The sequence below is a fragment of the Sphaeramia orbicularis genome, chromosome 9 (assembly GCF_902148855.1).
Source record: "Sphaeramia orbicularis chromosome 9, fSphaOr1.1, whole genome shotgun sequence".
In the NCBI taxonomy this organism is placed as follows: domain Eukaryota; kingdom Metazoa; phylum Chordata; class Actinopteri; order Kurtiformes; family Apogonidae; genus Sphaeramia; species Sphaeramia orbicularis.
This window is the reverse complement of record NC_043965.1, coordinates 8,898,155-8,912,056: the sequence shown is the minus strand read 5'-3', so window position 1 is coordinate 8,912,056 and position 13,902 is coordinate 8,898,155.

Here is a 13,902-nt window from a genome sequence, read left to right as displayed (position 1 = left end):
CATAATATAATGAGAAGTTGTACCTAATCACTGATGTAGAACTGTGAACATTTTGTGAAGTTCTGCTTTCATGAGTCTGTCCTCCTTCAACACATTAGTTTAAGGACTTTGAAGACAGTTTGCACACATTTGGGTTTGTTGTAGGAACTGAACTGATTTGTAGCCAACTGCCTCTTTTGTGGAGGAGAAACTGATGAAGTGTTCATCTGTAGGACTATCAGTGGAAACAGCAGAGAACTAAACACAGAGGGTCTGATGTTTCTGAACAAACTGTGGGGATTCTCCTGTGAGTTTTTCAGTCCACCAGAAGAGAAAGTTACTGCTTCGCTTAATGCCTTCGCCATAAAGCCGGAAACTATGGAATTTTCAAAATATTACGAGTTTAATCTCATAAAAGTACGACTTTATTCTCGTTAAATAATGACTTTATTCTCATTAATTAAAGACTTTATTCTCATTAATTAGCGACTTTATTCTCGTTAAATAATTACTTTTTTAAAACTGCAACTTTACTCTCGTGGTGACAAGCGTTTTTTTTTTTTTTTTTTCTTATGTGGCCCTAACACGCCGTCAAAATGTAGGCTGTTTCAATTCATCGTTTCTATCCTTCAAAACTGTTCCTACAAAGATATAAAAAAGATATCAGTGTAGATTGCTCATTTTGTAATCAATCAGAAGAAAATGTATATCATCTGTTTTGGTCCTGTCCCTTTTCAAATATTTTCTGGCAAAATGTCTGTTTTTTTATTTGTCAAAATATAATTTCTGATTTTTCTTTTATTTACTCAAAAATATTGTTTGGTATATACTCATATCCTGCTAACAAATCAGATCAACATTACATAATCAATTTAATTATGCTTTTGGCAAAATACCACATTCACAAATGTAAATTCTCAAATCTCAAACCTTCTTTTTTCATTTTTAAAATTGTTACCCAGTATATTTCAACCATTCAATACTCTAAGAATAGAAAAACTATCAAAACCACTGATTTATGCAACAGATTTGAACTTTGTGTAATTTGATTTTTTTTTTGTTTGTTTGTTTGTTTACATGGTTTGTCCCCTGGCTATGTTCTGTTCTGTACATGCCTTATTAGTATGTTTCAGTGACGTGCAGTCAGAGGAGGCAGGGGAGGCAGAGCCTCCCTTGTCAATCTTGAAAAGAAAAAAAACTTAACTATAAAATATAATAAATGTTGATAGTTGTCAGCTGGTATGTCCTATAAACTCATTTTCCGCTCGAATCCAATATTATTATCATTATTATTATTTATTTTATTTATTTATTTTTGTCAGTTAGAATAGCAGAATTTCCGCATGCTCCGTTCAAATACAGGGAGGAGGCAGCGCTGTGCTGTGCCTCCAGGAGAACTGTCTCCTCCCCTCATGAACTCTGCTGGTACCTGAAGAAAATAGTGTCGCTGTCCCTCTGTATATCACAGTTAAAATGCTTTCAAACACTCTGATTATATGCTCTATCCTTCCATAATCTGCATAACGTATGGAATGTATTTCTGTAATATGTTTAGGCTCGCAGATTAATCATAAAACCGCAGTGAAAAAGTCACTAGGGGAGGCAAACAGTACCCCTGCCTCATGATAGATGGCGCCTGTGTGTCAACAGATTCATGTGCTTATAATCTTCTTCGTTCTTTTTTATACACTTTAATTCACCTCATCAAAAATGGAGGATTACATTTCATGTACAAATAAAGGTAAGACCATAAACTTTTTTTTATTTTTAGTTTGAAATGGCTCTTTTTGAAGGTTTCCTGTTGAGTTCCTGCCAGTCTACCTATGCTGACTTGATGCAGAGCCCATATACCCAGGCCATTCCTTTTGCTCACTCTCTGTATTCCAGTTTCTCAGGCCACCATGTATTTGTAGATCTGGCTCTGAAAGAGTCAGTGCCTCCCCAGCCATGAACCCCACTGCACGTCACTGGTTAATATTGCATTGTACTTGTCATGTCATTATTGTACTTTATACAACATTAAATAAATAAATATGTTGAGAAAAAAAAGGGCTGCTTCAACTTCATTTAAGTCCTCTACAATTACAGACTAACACATGCAGTGAACAGCTATTCATCCTGTAAATACTACAAACACCACCAACTTTATTTCTTAATAGAATAGAATACAGTAAGTCTTTACTGTCACTGTTACAGGAACAATGAATATCAGTTTAGCAGCTCTGTTCTGCTTAATAGCAGATTCTTAAAGTGCTCAAAGAAAGACTAAAAACACGACCACAAAAAATTATACAAAAATACTGGTAATATGCAAAACTACAAAGAAATGCTGAAAATACACAAAAGGCAAACTCTATGCCACAGATGGAAATAATCTAAAAATAAACTTCATTGTCACTGCAAAATACAGCATTATAATGAAAAACGATTGCGTTATTACGCAAAAACTATTGCGTTTTAATGCAGAAGTATTGCGTTTTGAGTTATAACACAATAGTTTTGAATTATAACGCAAAAACTATTGCGTAATGATGCAAAAACTATTGCGTTTTGCGTTATAACGCTATAGTTTTGCATTTTAATGCAAAAACTATTATGTTTTAATGCAAAAACTATTATGTTTTAATGCAAAAACTATTACATTTTAATGCAAAAAGTATTGCATTTTGCGTTAGAACACAATAGTTTTTGCGTGATAACGCAAAACCTATTGCGTTTTGCGTTATGATGTAATAGTTTTGAATTATAACACAAAGATTATTGTGTGTTCCTGCAATAGTTTTGCATTATAATGCAAAAACTATTGCGTTATAACGCAAAAACAATTGCGTTTTATTGCAAAACGCAATAGTTTTTGCATGATAATGCAAAAACTACTGCGTTATACGCAAAAAACGATTGCATTTTAACGCAAAAACTATTGCGTTTTGTTTCATTTTTGTTTCATTGCGGGCAACGTCCAACAACATGGAGTTACCATGGAGGACGCAGAGCAGCTGGCACAAGACCGCCAGCAATGGAAAACACTGGTTCACCTGGTCGGCTCAACGCACTGTGACGGGACACCCGCCCCATCGCAGGAGTCCTAGTAATAGTAGTAGTAGTTATAACGCAATAGTTTTGCGTTATACCACAAAAACTACTGCATTTTGCTTTATAAAGCAATTGTTTTTCATTATAACACAAAAACTATTGCGTTATAACGCAAAAACTATTGTGTTAGAACACAAAAACTATTGCGTTTTAATGAAAACACGATTGTGTTTTGCTTTATAACGCAATCGTTTTGCATTATAATACAAAAACTATTGCATTATACGCAAAAAACGATTGCATTTTCAGTTGTATTGCAACAGTTGTGTTATAACACAACAACTATTGCATTTTAAAGCAAAAACTATTGCGTTTTAACGCAAAAACTATTGTGTTTTAATGCAATAACTATTGCATTTTGGGTTATAAAATAATTGTTTTTCATTATAATGTAAAAACTATTGCGCTATAACGCAAAAACTATTGTTTTGCATTATAACGAAAAAACTATTGCATTACAACGCAAAAACTGTTGCGTTTTAATGCAATAACTATTATTTTTTGCTTTATAACGCAATCGTTTTTCATTATAACCTAAAAACTATTGCATTATAATGCAAACACTATTGCGTTTTAATGTAACAACTATTGCGTTTTGCGTTACAACGCAATAGTTTTCAATTATAACACAAAAACTATTGTGTTGAAACGCAAAAACTACTGCGTTTTGTGTTATAAAGCAATAGTTTTGAATTATAACGCAAAAACTATTGCATTATAATATAAAACTATTGCGTTTTGTATTATAACGCAAGTTTTTTTCATTATAACGCAATAAGTATTGCGTTATAAAGCAAAAACTATTTTGTTTTAATACAACAACTATTGCGTTTTGCATTATAACGCAATAGTTTTGAATTATAACACAAAAACTATTGCGTTATAACGCAATAACTATTGCATTTTGTATTATAACGCAATTGTTTTTCATTATAACACAAAAACTATTGCGTTACAAAGCAAAAACTTTTGCAGTTCAATGCAATAACTATTACGTTTTGCTTTATAATGCAGTAGTTTTGAATTATAACGCAAAAACTATTGTGTTATGACGCAAAAACTATTGCATTTTAATGCAATAACTTGCGTTTTGCATTATAACGCAATAGTTTTTCATTATAACGTAGAAACTATTGCTTTATAACGCAAAACTATTTGCCTTTTGTATTATAATGCAATTATTTTTCATTATACCGCAAAAACTATTGCGTTACAAAGAAAAAACTGTTGTGTTTTAATACAATAAGTATTAAATTTTGCTTTATAAAGCAATAGTTTTTCATTATAACGCAAAACTGTTGTGTTATAACGCAAAAACTATTGCGTTATCATGCAAAAACTATTGCGTTTTAAGGTAATAACTATTACGTTTTACATTATAACGCACATTTTTTCGTTATAACATAAAAACTATTGCAATATAACGCAAAAACTATTGCATTTTAATGCAACAACTATTGCGTTTTGCATTATAAAGCAATAGTTTTGAATTATAGCGTAAAAACTATTGCATCATAACGCAAAAACTATTGCGTTTTAATGCAGCAACTATTGCGTTTTGCGTTGTAATGCAATAGTTTTGGATTATCACGCAAAAACTATTGCAGTATAATGTAAAAACTATTGCGTTTCGTATTATAACGAAAGTTTTTTTCATTTTAACGCAAAAACTATTGCGTTATAAAGCAAAAACTATTGCGTTTCAATGCAATACCTATTGAGTTTTGCGTTATAACGTAATAGTTTTTCATTGTAACGTAAAAACTATTGTGTTGTAACGCAAAAACTGTTGCACTTTAATTCAATAACTATTACGTTTTGCTTTATAACGCAATAGTTTTTCATTATAATGCAAAAACTACTGCGTCATAATGTAAAAACTATTGCGTTTTAATGCAACAACTATTGCATTTTGTGTTATAAAGCAATAGTTTTGAATTATAATGCAAAAACTATTGTGTTATAACGCAAAAACTATTGCGTTTTCATGCAATAACTTGCGTTTTGCATTATAACGCAGTAGTTTTTCATTATAACGTAGAAACTATTGTGTTATAATGTAAAACCTATTGCGTTTTTTTAGATTATAATGCAATTATTTTTCATTATACCGCAAAAACTATTGTGTTACAAAGAAAAAACTGTTGTGTTTTAATACAATAACTATTACATTTTGTTTTATAAAGCAATAGTTTTTCATTATAACACAAAAACTATTGCATTTTAATGCAACAACTATTGCATTTTGCGTTATAACGCAATAGTTTTCCATTGTAACATAAAAACTATTGTGTTACAATGTAAAAAATATTGCGTTTTAATTGAACAACTATTGCGTTTTGTGTTATAACTCAATAGTTTTGAATTATAACGCAAAAACTATTGTGTTTTGTATTATAATGCAATTTCTATCCATTATAACACGAAAACTATTGTGTTACAACACAACAACTGTTGCGTTTTAATACAATAACTATTGCGTTTTGCATTATAACCCAATAGTTTTTCATTTTAACGCAAAAACTTTTGTGTTTTAATGCAACGACATGCAAAAGTTTTGAATTATAACATAAAAACTATTGCGTTATAACGTAAAAACTATTGCGTTTTGTATTATAACGAAAGTTTTTTTCATTGTAACGCAAAGACTATTGTGTTACAAAGCAAAAACTATTGTGCTTCAATGCAATAACTATTGAGTTTTACGTTAAAACGCAATAGTTTTTCATTTTAATGTAAAAACTATTGTGTTGTAAAGCAAAACTTTTGCGTTTTAATGCAACAACTATTGCATTTTGCGCTATAACGCAATAGTTTTTAAGTATAACGCAAAAACAATTGCGTTATAACGCAAAAACAATTGCGTTATAACGCAAAAACTACTGCGTTTTGTATTATAATTCAATTTTTTTCATTATATCGCAAAAACTATTGCTTTACAATGCAAAAACTATTGCATTTTAATGCAATTACTGTTGTGTTCTGCGTTATAATGCAATAATTTTTCATTGTAACGTAAAAACTATTGCATTATAATGCAAAAACTATTGTGTTTTAATGCAACAACTATTGTGTTTTGTGTTATAACGCAATAGTTTTGAAATATAACACAAAAATTATTGCATTATGACGTAAAAACTATTGCATTTTGTATTATAACGCAATTTTTTTTCATTATAACACAAAAACTATTGCGGTTTGTATTATAATGCAATTTTTTTTCATTGTAATGCAAAAACTATTTTGTTATAATGCAAAAACTATTGCGTTTTAAGTTATAACGCAATAGTTGTTGTGTTATAATGCTAAAACCATTGCGATTAAATGCAAACACTATTGAGTTTTGCGTTATGACGCAATAGTTTTGCATAATATCGCAACAACTATAGCGTTTCAATGCAATAACTTTTGCATTTTGCTTTATAACGCAATAGTTTTGCGTTTTAGTGCAAAAACTATTGCGTTTTGCGTTATAGCACAATGGTTTTGCATTATATTGCAAAAACTATTGCATTATAACGCAAAAACTATTGTGTTTTAATGCAAAGAGTATCGTGTTTTGAATTATAACGTGACAGTTTTGTGTAATAACGCAAAAACTATTGCATTTTAATACAAAAACTATTGTGTTTTGCATTATAATGCGATAGTTTTTGCATCATAATGAAAAACTGTTGCGTTATAACGCAAAAACTATTGCTTTTTAATGCAAACTTTATTGTGTTTTTCTGTTACAACGCAATAGTTTCGCATTATAATGTAAAAACTATTGCGTTATAATGCAAAAACTATTGCGTTTTGCGTTATAACGCAATAGTTTTGCATTATAACACAAAAACTAATGCACTATAATGCAAAAATGATTATGTTTTAATTAATTATTACAATATTGTAATAAATATTATTATTAATTAATTATTAGTTATTGTGTTTTAATGCACTAATTAGTGATTAGGCCCAAAAAAGTACTCGCTATAAGAAAAAAAACAAAAAATCATCCACCTTTTCAATTAAGGGGGCGCTGTTTACCTGAAAGGGCTCTTGCTTTAAAATTTAGGCCACCACAAAAAATAAAAGCCTAGGCTGAACATTTTTCAGGCCTAAGCGGAGGTTGGTGCGTGTTACGCTCGGTCTAGGGGTTGCCGAGACGCAACATGGTGTGAGACTGCCCTCCCTCCATGTCCCTTAACAAACAGGAGCAAATTAAACAAATGGCCAGCAACCACGCCACTGCAACATGAGATATTTATTTACAAAGAAAAGAAAAATTAGATCAGGTAGGGAATCATAATAATCTACAAACACAAACGAAGGAAACCAAAATACATCAATCTTACCTAACAAAAAACTTCCAGAAAAAGATTCCCTCCTTCTAGAGCTGATTTCACAAAGTTCTACCAAAAATGACACCAGGCTGGTCTGCACAGAGGGGGGGTGGAATGACAGGAGTCTCCTGGAGGAAGGAAGATCTGGATTTAAATTTCCCAGCTCATCTCTGAAGCACCAATCAGCTGATGCCAGCAGAGCAACACCGCTCCTGCAGCTCATCCTCAATCAACCATTATCTGTTGGAGGGAAAAACAGAACACACCCACACACAGAAGAGAACAGAAAAACGACAAAAATAGAACAGAATCACAAATGGCACAGCACACTACACAATCCAAAATACTAACCCTTAACAGTGCACTAAAAATAAAGTGATTTAAAAATAGTGGATCCTTTGTTTGGGCTGTTCTCTTCAGCTTACGGCCGACAGGCTGGAAGCTACTGTCGTCTGTTTCAAACATTTCAATCGTCTTCTTCTCCGAAACTCCAGTTCTGATTGACTTCAAACTTGGTATACAGCTTCTGTATGATGATGTCAACAAAAGAGATTATTTGGATCCGGATCTGATTCTGGATTTGGTGCGACTTTGAAAAATGTCCCCATTATAAGTGATAGGAAGTGGATGGATGCAATAGCTCAGTAAATATAAATGATATCCAGTGTAAATTTCTACAGTCCAGCCCTGATGGAGAGATGACCAGAACATAATGTCCACATGCTGATCAGGATCTTCTTCTGGATCTGGAACTGACGCAAAATTTAACATGGGCTCTTATGGGGAAAACATTTCAATCGTCTTCTTCTCCAAAACTCCAGTTCTGATTGACTTCAAACCTGGTATACAGCTTCTGTATGATGATGTCAACACAAGGTATTGAAATTATTTCCATCCAGATCTGATTCTGGATTTGGTGCCACTTTGAAAAATTTTCCCATTATAACAGATCGGAAGTGGATTGATCCAATAAATCAGTATCAATGATATCAAGTTGGAATTTGAATTTTTTACAGATCTGATTGGAATATGAGCAAAACATGGGCTATTTCTGTAATAGAATAAATACACAGAACTGGGTGAGAATAAATGGCATCTGGATACATTTCCCAAAGCTTTGAATTTGGCCAGTAAGCTACAGGGCCATTGGTCCTTTTTTTTTTTTTTTTTTTATAGTGGATAATTTTTTGGGCTGTTCTCTTTTTTTTCTTATAGTGGATAATTTTTTGGGCTGTTCTCTTTTTTTTTCTTATAGTGGATAATTTTTTGGGCTGTTCTCTTCTTTTTCTTATAGTGGATAATTTTTTGGGCTGTTCTCTTTTTTTTCTTATAGTGGATACTTTTTTGGGCTGTTCTCTTTTTTTCTTATAGTGGATAATTTTTTGGGCTGTTCTCTTTTTTTCTTATAGTGGATAATTTTTTGGGCTGTTCTCTTTTTTTCTTATAGTGGATAATTTTTTGGGCTGTTCTCTTTTTTTTCTTATAGTGGATAATTTTTTGGGCTGTTCTCTTTTTTTTTCTTATAGTGGATAATTTTTCAACTGTTCTCTTTTTTTTCTTCTAGTGGATAATTTTCGGCTGTTCTCTTTTTTCTTATAGTGGATAATTTTTTGGGCTGTTCTCTTTTTTTTTCTTATAGTGGATAATTTTTTGGGCTGTTCTCTTTTTATTCTCATAGTGGATAATTTTTTTGGGCTGTTCTCTTTTTTTTTCTTATAGTGGATGTATACTTTAGTATGTTTTTAGTGTATTTTTGCATATTTTTTGTATACTTTATTGTATTTTTGGCATATTTTTAGTGTTGTTTAGTATATTTTTAGTGTATTTTTGCCCATTTTTGTATACTTTAGTGTATTTTTCGTGTACTGGTGTGAGAAACGTTTGTATTTGTCATTATTTCTAGTTGATTCTGTTCTTATTTGACTGATTCTGACCCACTTTAGCTCACACTGGTCTAAATGTGGAACCTGAACGAACATGAGTCTAAAACAGTGAGTACCAAACATACAGATGTGCTTTAAAGACGGCACCTTAGAGCCACTGCTGGACCATTTTCCAGATCAAGTTTGTGTTCAAAGTGCAGTAATCAAACACGGTTATCATGATAATTACAATTTAAACAGTAATACTAACCTTTGGGAATTTGGCCGTGGTTTATCGTTATACCGGTTATCGTTACATCCCTAGCCGAAAGGAATGAAACTCTCTTGGCAATGATCACAGCAGCGTATCTGTCTGGCATTGTGTCGCTGAGTTTCAACCCAGTGTCATTCCATGCTCTCAGAAGCTCATTTCAGAGTTTCCTTAGATCAGAGGTGTCGAACGCATTTTCTTCCGGGGGCCACATTCAGCTAAATTTAATCTGAAGTGGGCCGGACCAGTACAGTAATACATGATAGGCAATAAATAATGACAAGTCCAAATTGTTTTAGTGCAAAAAATAACATTTAATTATGCCAATATTTACATTTACAAACTATCCAAACAAAAAGCATGTGAATAACCTGAAAAATGAAATTTGTTACAAAAAAGTACAATTTTATCAATATTCTGCCACGACTTATCATTTATACATGTGCATTATAGATCTGATCTACAAAGGCACAAAACATTTTCTGTAACAGGCAGAATATTGTTAAAACTGCACTTAATTTTGCTATAGACATTTCAGGTTGTTCATATTTTATTGTTAAAGGATAGTTTCTTAATGTAAATATTTTCACAATTTAATGTTTTTTGCACTGAATCAAAGAGACACTGTGGAGAATAACAGCATGATAGCCAATAAAATAATGACAACTCCAAATTGTTTCAGCGCAAAAAGTAACATTCAATTCTGCCAATATTTACATTTACAAACTATCCAAACAAAAAGGATGTGAAAAACCTGAAAACAATGAAATTTGTTGAGAAATGTAATTAAAATCTTATCAATATTCTGCCTCGACTTATCATTTATGCATATACAATACAGATCAGATCTACAAAGGCACAAAACATTCAGTAACAGGCAGAAGATTGTTAAAATTGCACTTAATTTACTTTAGACATTTCAGGTTATTCACATTTTATTGTTAAAGGATTGATTCTTAATGTAAATATTTTCACAATTTAATGTTTTTTGCACTGAATCAAAGAGAAAAAATGGGTGTTGTCATTATTTATAGGTTATTATGATACTATTTTTGAGTTCCTAACTTGCACTTTGCAAATTCATCCCGCAGGCCGGATTGGAACCTTTGGCGGGCCGGTTTTGGCCCCCGGCCTGCATGTTTGACACCTGTGCCTTAAATTGTTGCCGGGGGTGGGGGGGCACTAAATATTAGAGTAAAATGTACAAAAAAAGGACTGGACTGATAAATTTGTAGGTGTAACATTCTCAGTACCTTTGCCTTTACCTTTTGCAGTGGCGAAAAAGTGAAATTCAGGCTCTGGGAACAAATAAACCACCAGTTTCGTAAGATTTGACAAGTGTTCTAATATTTTTGCACACCACTGTATGTGTCCCCTCAACTAAAATAAGTTTATCTTTCTCGAATTTAATATCTTCAGCATCATTTTTGTGCTTTTCAAATCCTCCCTCAGGCTGGATTGGAACCTTTACTGGGCCACTTTTGGGCCACATGTTTGACACCCCTGATCTAAAATATTTTTGGATTTGCACATCAACTCGAACTGCTTTTGAAATTTACCAGTCGATTGTGTCCGATGTGTCGCACACCCCTATAGACAACTACGAAACAAACCAGCCTGTGTTGGTGGTAAACAGCAATTATTTATTGAAATGAAATTAAAAAGAATAGGTACCAGATCTATTGAATTATTGTAACATTTTGTTTCTGTAAGGGGCAGGGGTTCCTCTACTGTTTTTCTTTTGGAGGATGTAGTGAACACAAATATACAAGGAACATTCAGCTATCACAGATTGCACACCAGATACTGTAATAATGCAGTCTAATAAAAGACCACCAAAAGGATCCAGCTCTTCTTTTGTCTTCTCCTTCTCTTATTAGTTTTTTTTTCCCCCGTAAGAGTACAAAAGTCCACCCGAGTTAGGGTTATGATCTCTGGCTCTGTATACAAACCTGTCGGTTGGTCGTTAGACAATGCCTCCAAAGAATAAAAAGAATAAAACCAACAAAAACAATGATGCCAATAACTTGTACAATGCACTGACACAGAAAGTCAGCTGTGTTAATAGACATGCAACAAGTAAAGAAACTTGCTGGAATCGCAATAATCATTAAAAAAATCTAAAACCAGTTATAATTGCATAAATACTTTGTACAGTTCATTTCTCTGGTGAAATGCACCTTTCTGTTCAAATGACCGACGTAAAACTGCATTCAATACAATCCTGTGATTCCTCTCGACAGTTTTCAATCTTTTTTTTTCTTTTTTTTTTTTTTGTCGTACACGTGAAGAAGGTGCAAAAGGAACTCCTGATTGACAGACGTTGAGTTGAGCCTCCTCAGCTAGATGGCGTGATTGCACACTAAGTTTACAGTACAGAGACGCAGAGTGATAGAAGGAGGACAAAAAAAACAAAGAGTGCATATTCTTCTGACATTGAGGAGCTGTAGCCGTGAATGTTTCAGCTCCGAGTGTTTTCTTTACATGTTTCATGGAAAATCAAATGGTTCTCTCTGGAAAAGAGAACGAGCAGCACTTGAATGCACAGTTTCTGTCGCTCACGGACGCACATAAGCAACCAAACTTACAATGTATGAAAAAAAAAAAAAAAAAAAAGACGAATGAAAGCGTTTTGTGACAGATCAGCAGCAGCCAAACACTTCAACCTGATTTATGGTGATTCAAATAAGAACTAGAAAAGCACTCGGAGAGCGCAGACCTACGCCAAGGCAGATCCCCCACCCACCCACCCACCAGAATCACCACCAAAATCTAACCCAGGGGTGTCAAACTCATTTTAGTTCAGGAGCCACATTAAGCCAAATTTGATCTGCAGTGGGCTGAACCAGTGAAATAATAACATAATAATATAGAAATAATGTCAACTCCAAACTTTCCTCCATGTTTTAGAGCGAAAAAAGTAAAATTATGCGATGAAACTGTTTCCATCTACCAACTATCCTTTAAAACAATGTGAATAACATGAACAAACAGAAATTTCTTAAGAAAACTAAGTGCAATTTTAACAATATTCTGTCTCAGTTTATCATTTAAACGTGTAAATTACAATGTACAGATCACAGTGGATCCAGAAATACACAAAACATCTAATAACAGGCAGAATATTGTTAAAATTACACTTCAGACATTTTAAAATGTTCATATTTGTTGAGGTTATTCATGTTTTTGTGAAATGTTAATTTGTTTTAGTGTAAATAAAGTTAAATGACATGAAAATGTTTACATTTAAAAAGACAAAAATTTAGAGCTGTGATCATTTATAGGCCCTTACTAAACACCAAGTGTGCCTTTTTCACACACTTGTGGAATAATGTCAAAAAAATTTTCATAGTTTGTTTTTAATTCTTTTACACTTTTTTCTATTTCATCAACTTGAGCCATAAATAAAAATCCCAAATACTCAATAATTGTCACATTTTTTAACCCTTTAAATGCCGTGTTTGTAATGTAAACAAACCATTTTTTTTTGGATGGAAAAAAATACAAAAAACTATTTTTTTTCAATATCCTACATAAAAAGTGGATCACATATTTGATTTTTTCATCCTGGCATATGTCAATGATTAACTCCAACATCGGTTAATTTGCATTATTATTTTTGGCACTAGGTCAAATGTTCAAAAATACTAGCATCTGTCACCAAGTGTGCGTAAAATGCACACCTATAAATCAAACTATTACATATTATATATTGATTTACTTTTCTGCCCTAATTTGATTTTATTTTTATAAATCAAGGTCAGTCCTAATCATACATATCAAATGGAAGAAATAGTGCGTTTTAGACACACTTGGCAGACAGATGCTAGTCTTGTAATTTTCTTTTGTTTACAATGTGCACATTTAGTTGGTGGCCAGAATTTTAAAGATCATGCAAAAATGAACAACTTTTGAATTCTAACCTTATTTAAATTGTGAAAAATAATATAAAGTTTTTTAAAACAAAATGCAAAGTGTGCCTAAAAGGTGCACCCGGATACCGGAGGGTTAATATCATTATTATTATTATTATTATTATTATTATTATGACTGTCTTTTTCTTCTGTGTCTTTCATTCAGACATCTGGAGGGTCAGTGCTACTCGTCCTGAGCAAAGAACCTCAATGAGAAATGAGTTTTGGCTCCAACTCAGCCTTGATTTGCGAGGCCTGTATTAAGTTTTACAACATTTTCAAAGTCTTGTTATTGATTGGAACTTAATAGAATTGGACATACACGAGTGGTACCAAGCTTCAACTTTTTCTGCTGTATGGAACAACCTTGAAACTGTTTAATTTAAAAAGAAAGAGTGGATCCACACATGCGCACTGTTCGGAGTGCTTGGCGGAGGTTTGTGTTCTCTGAACACTTG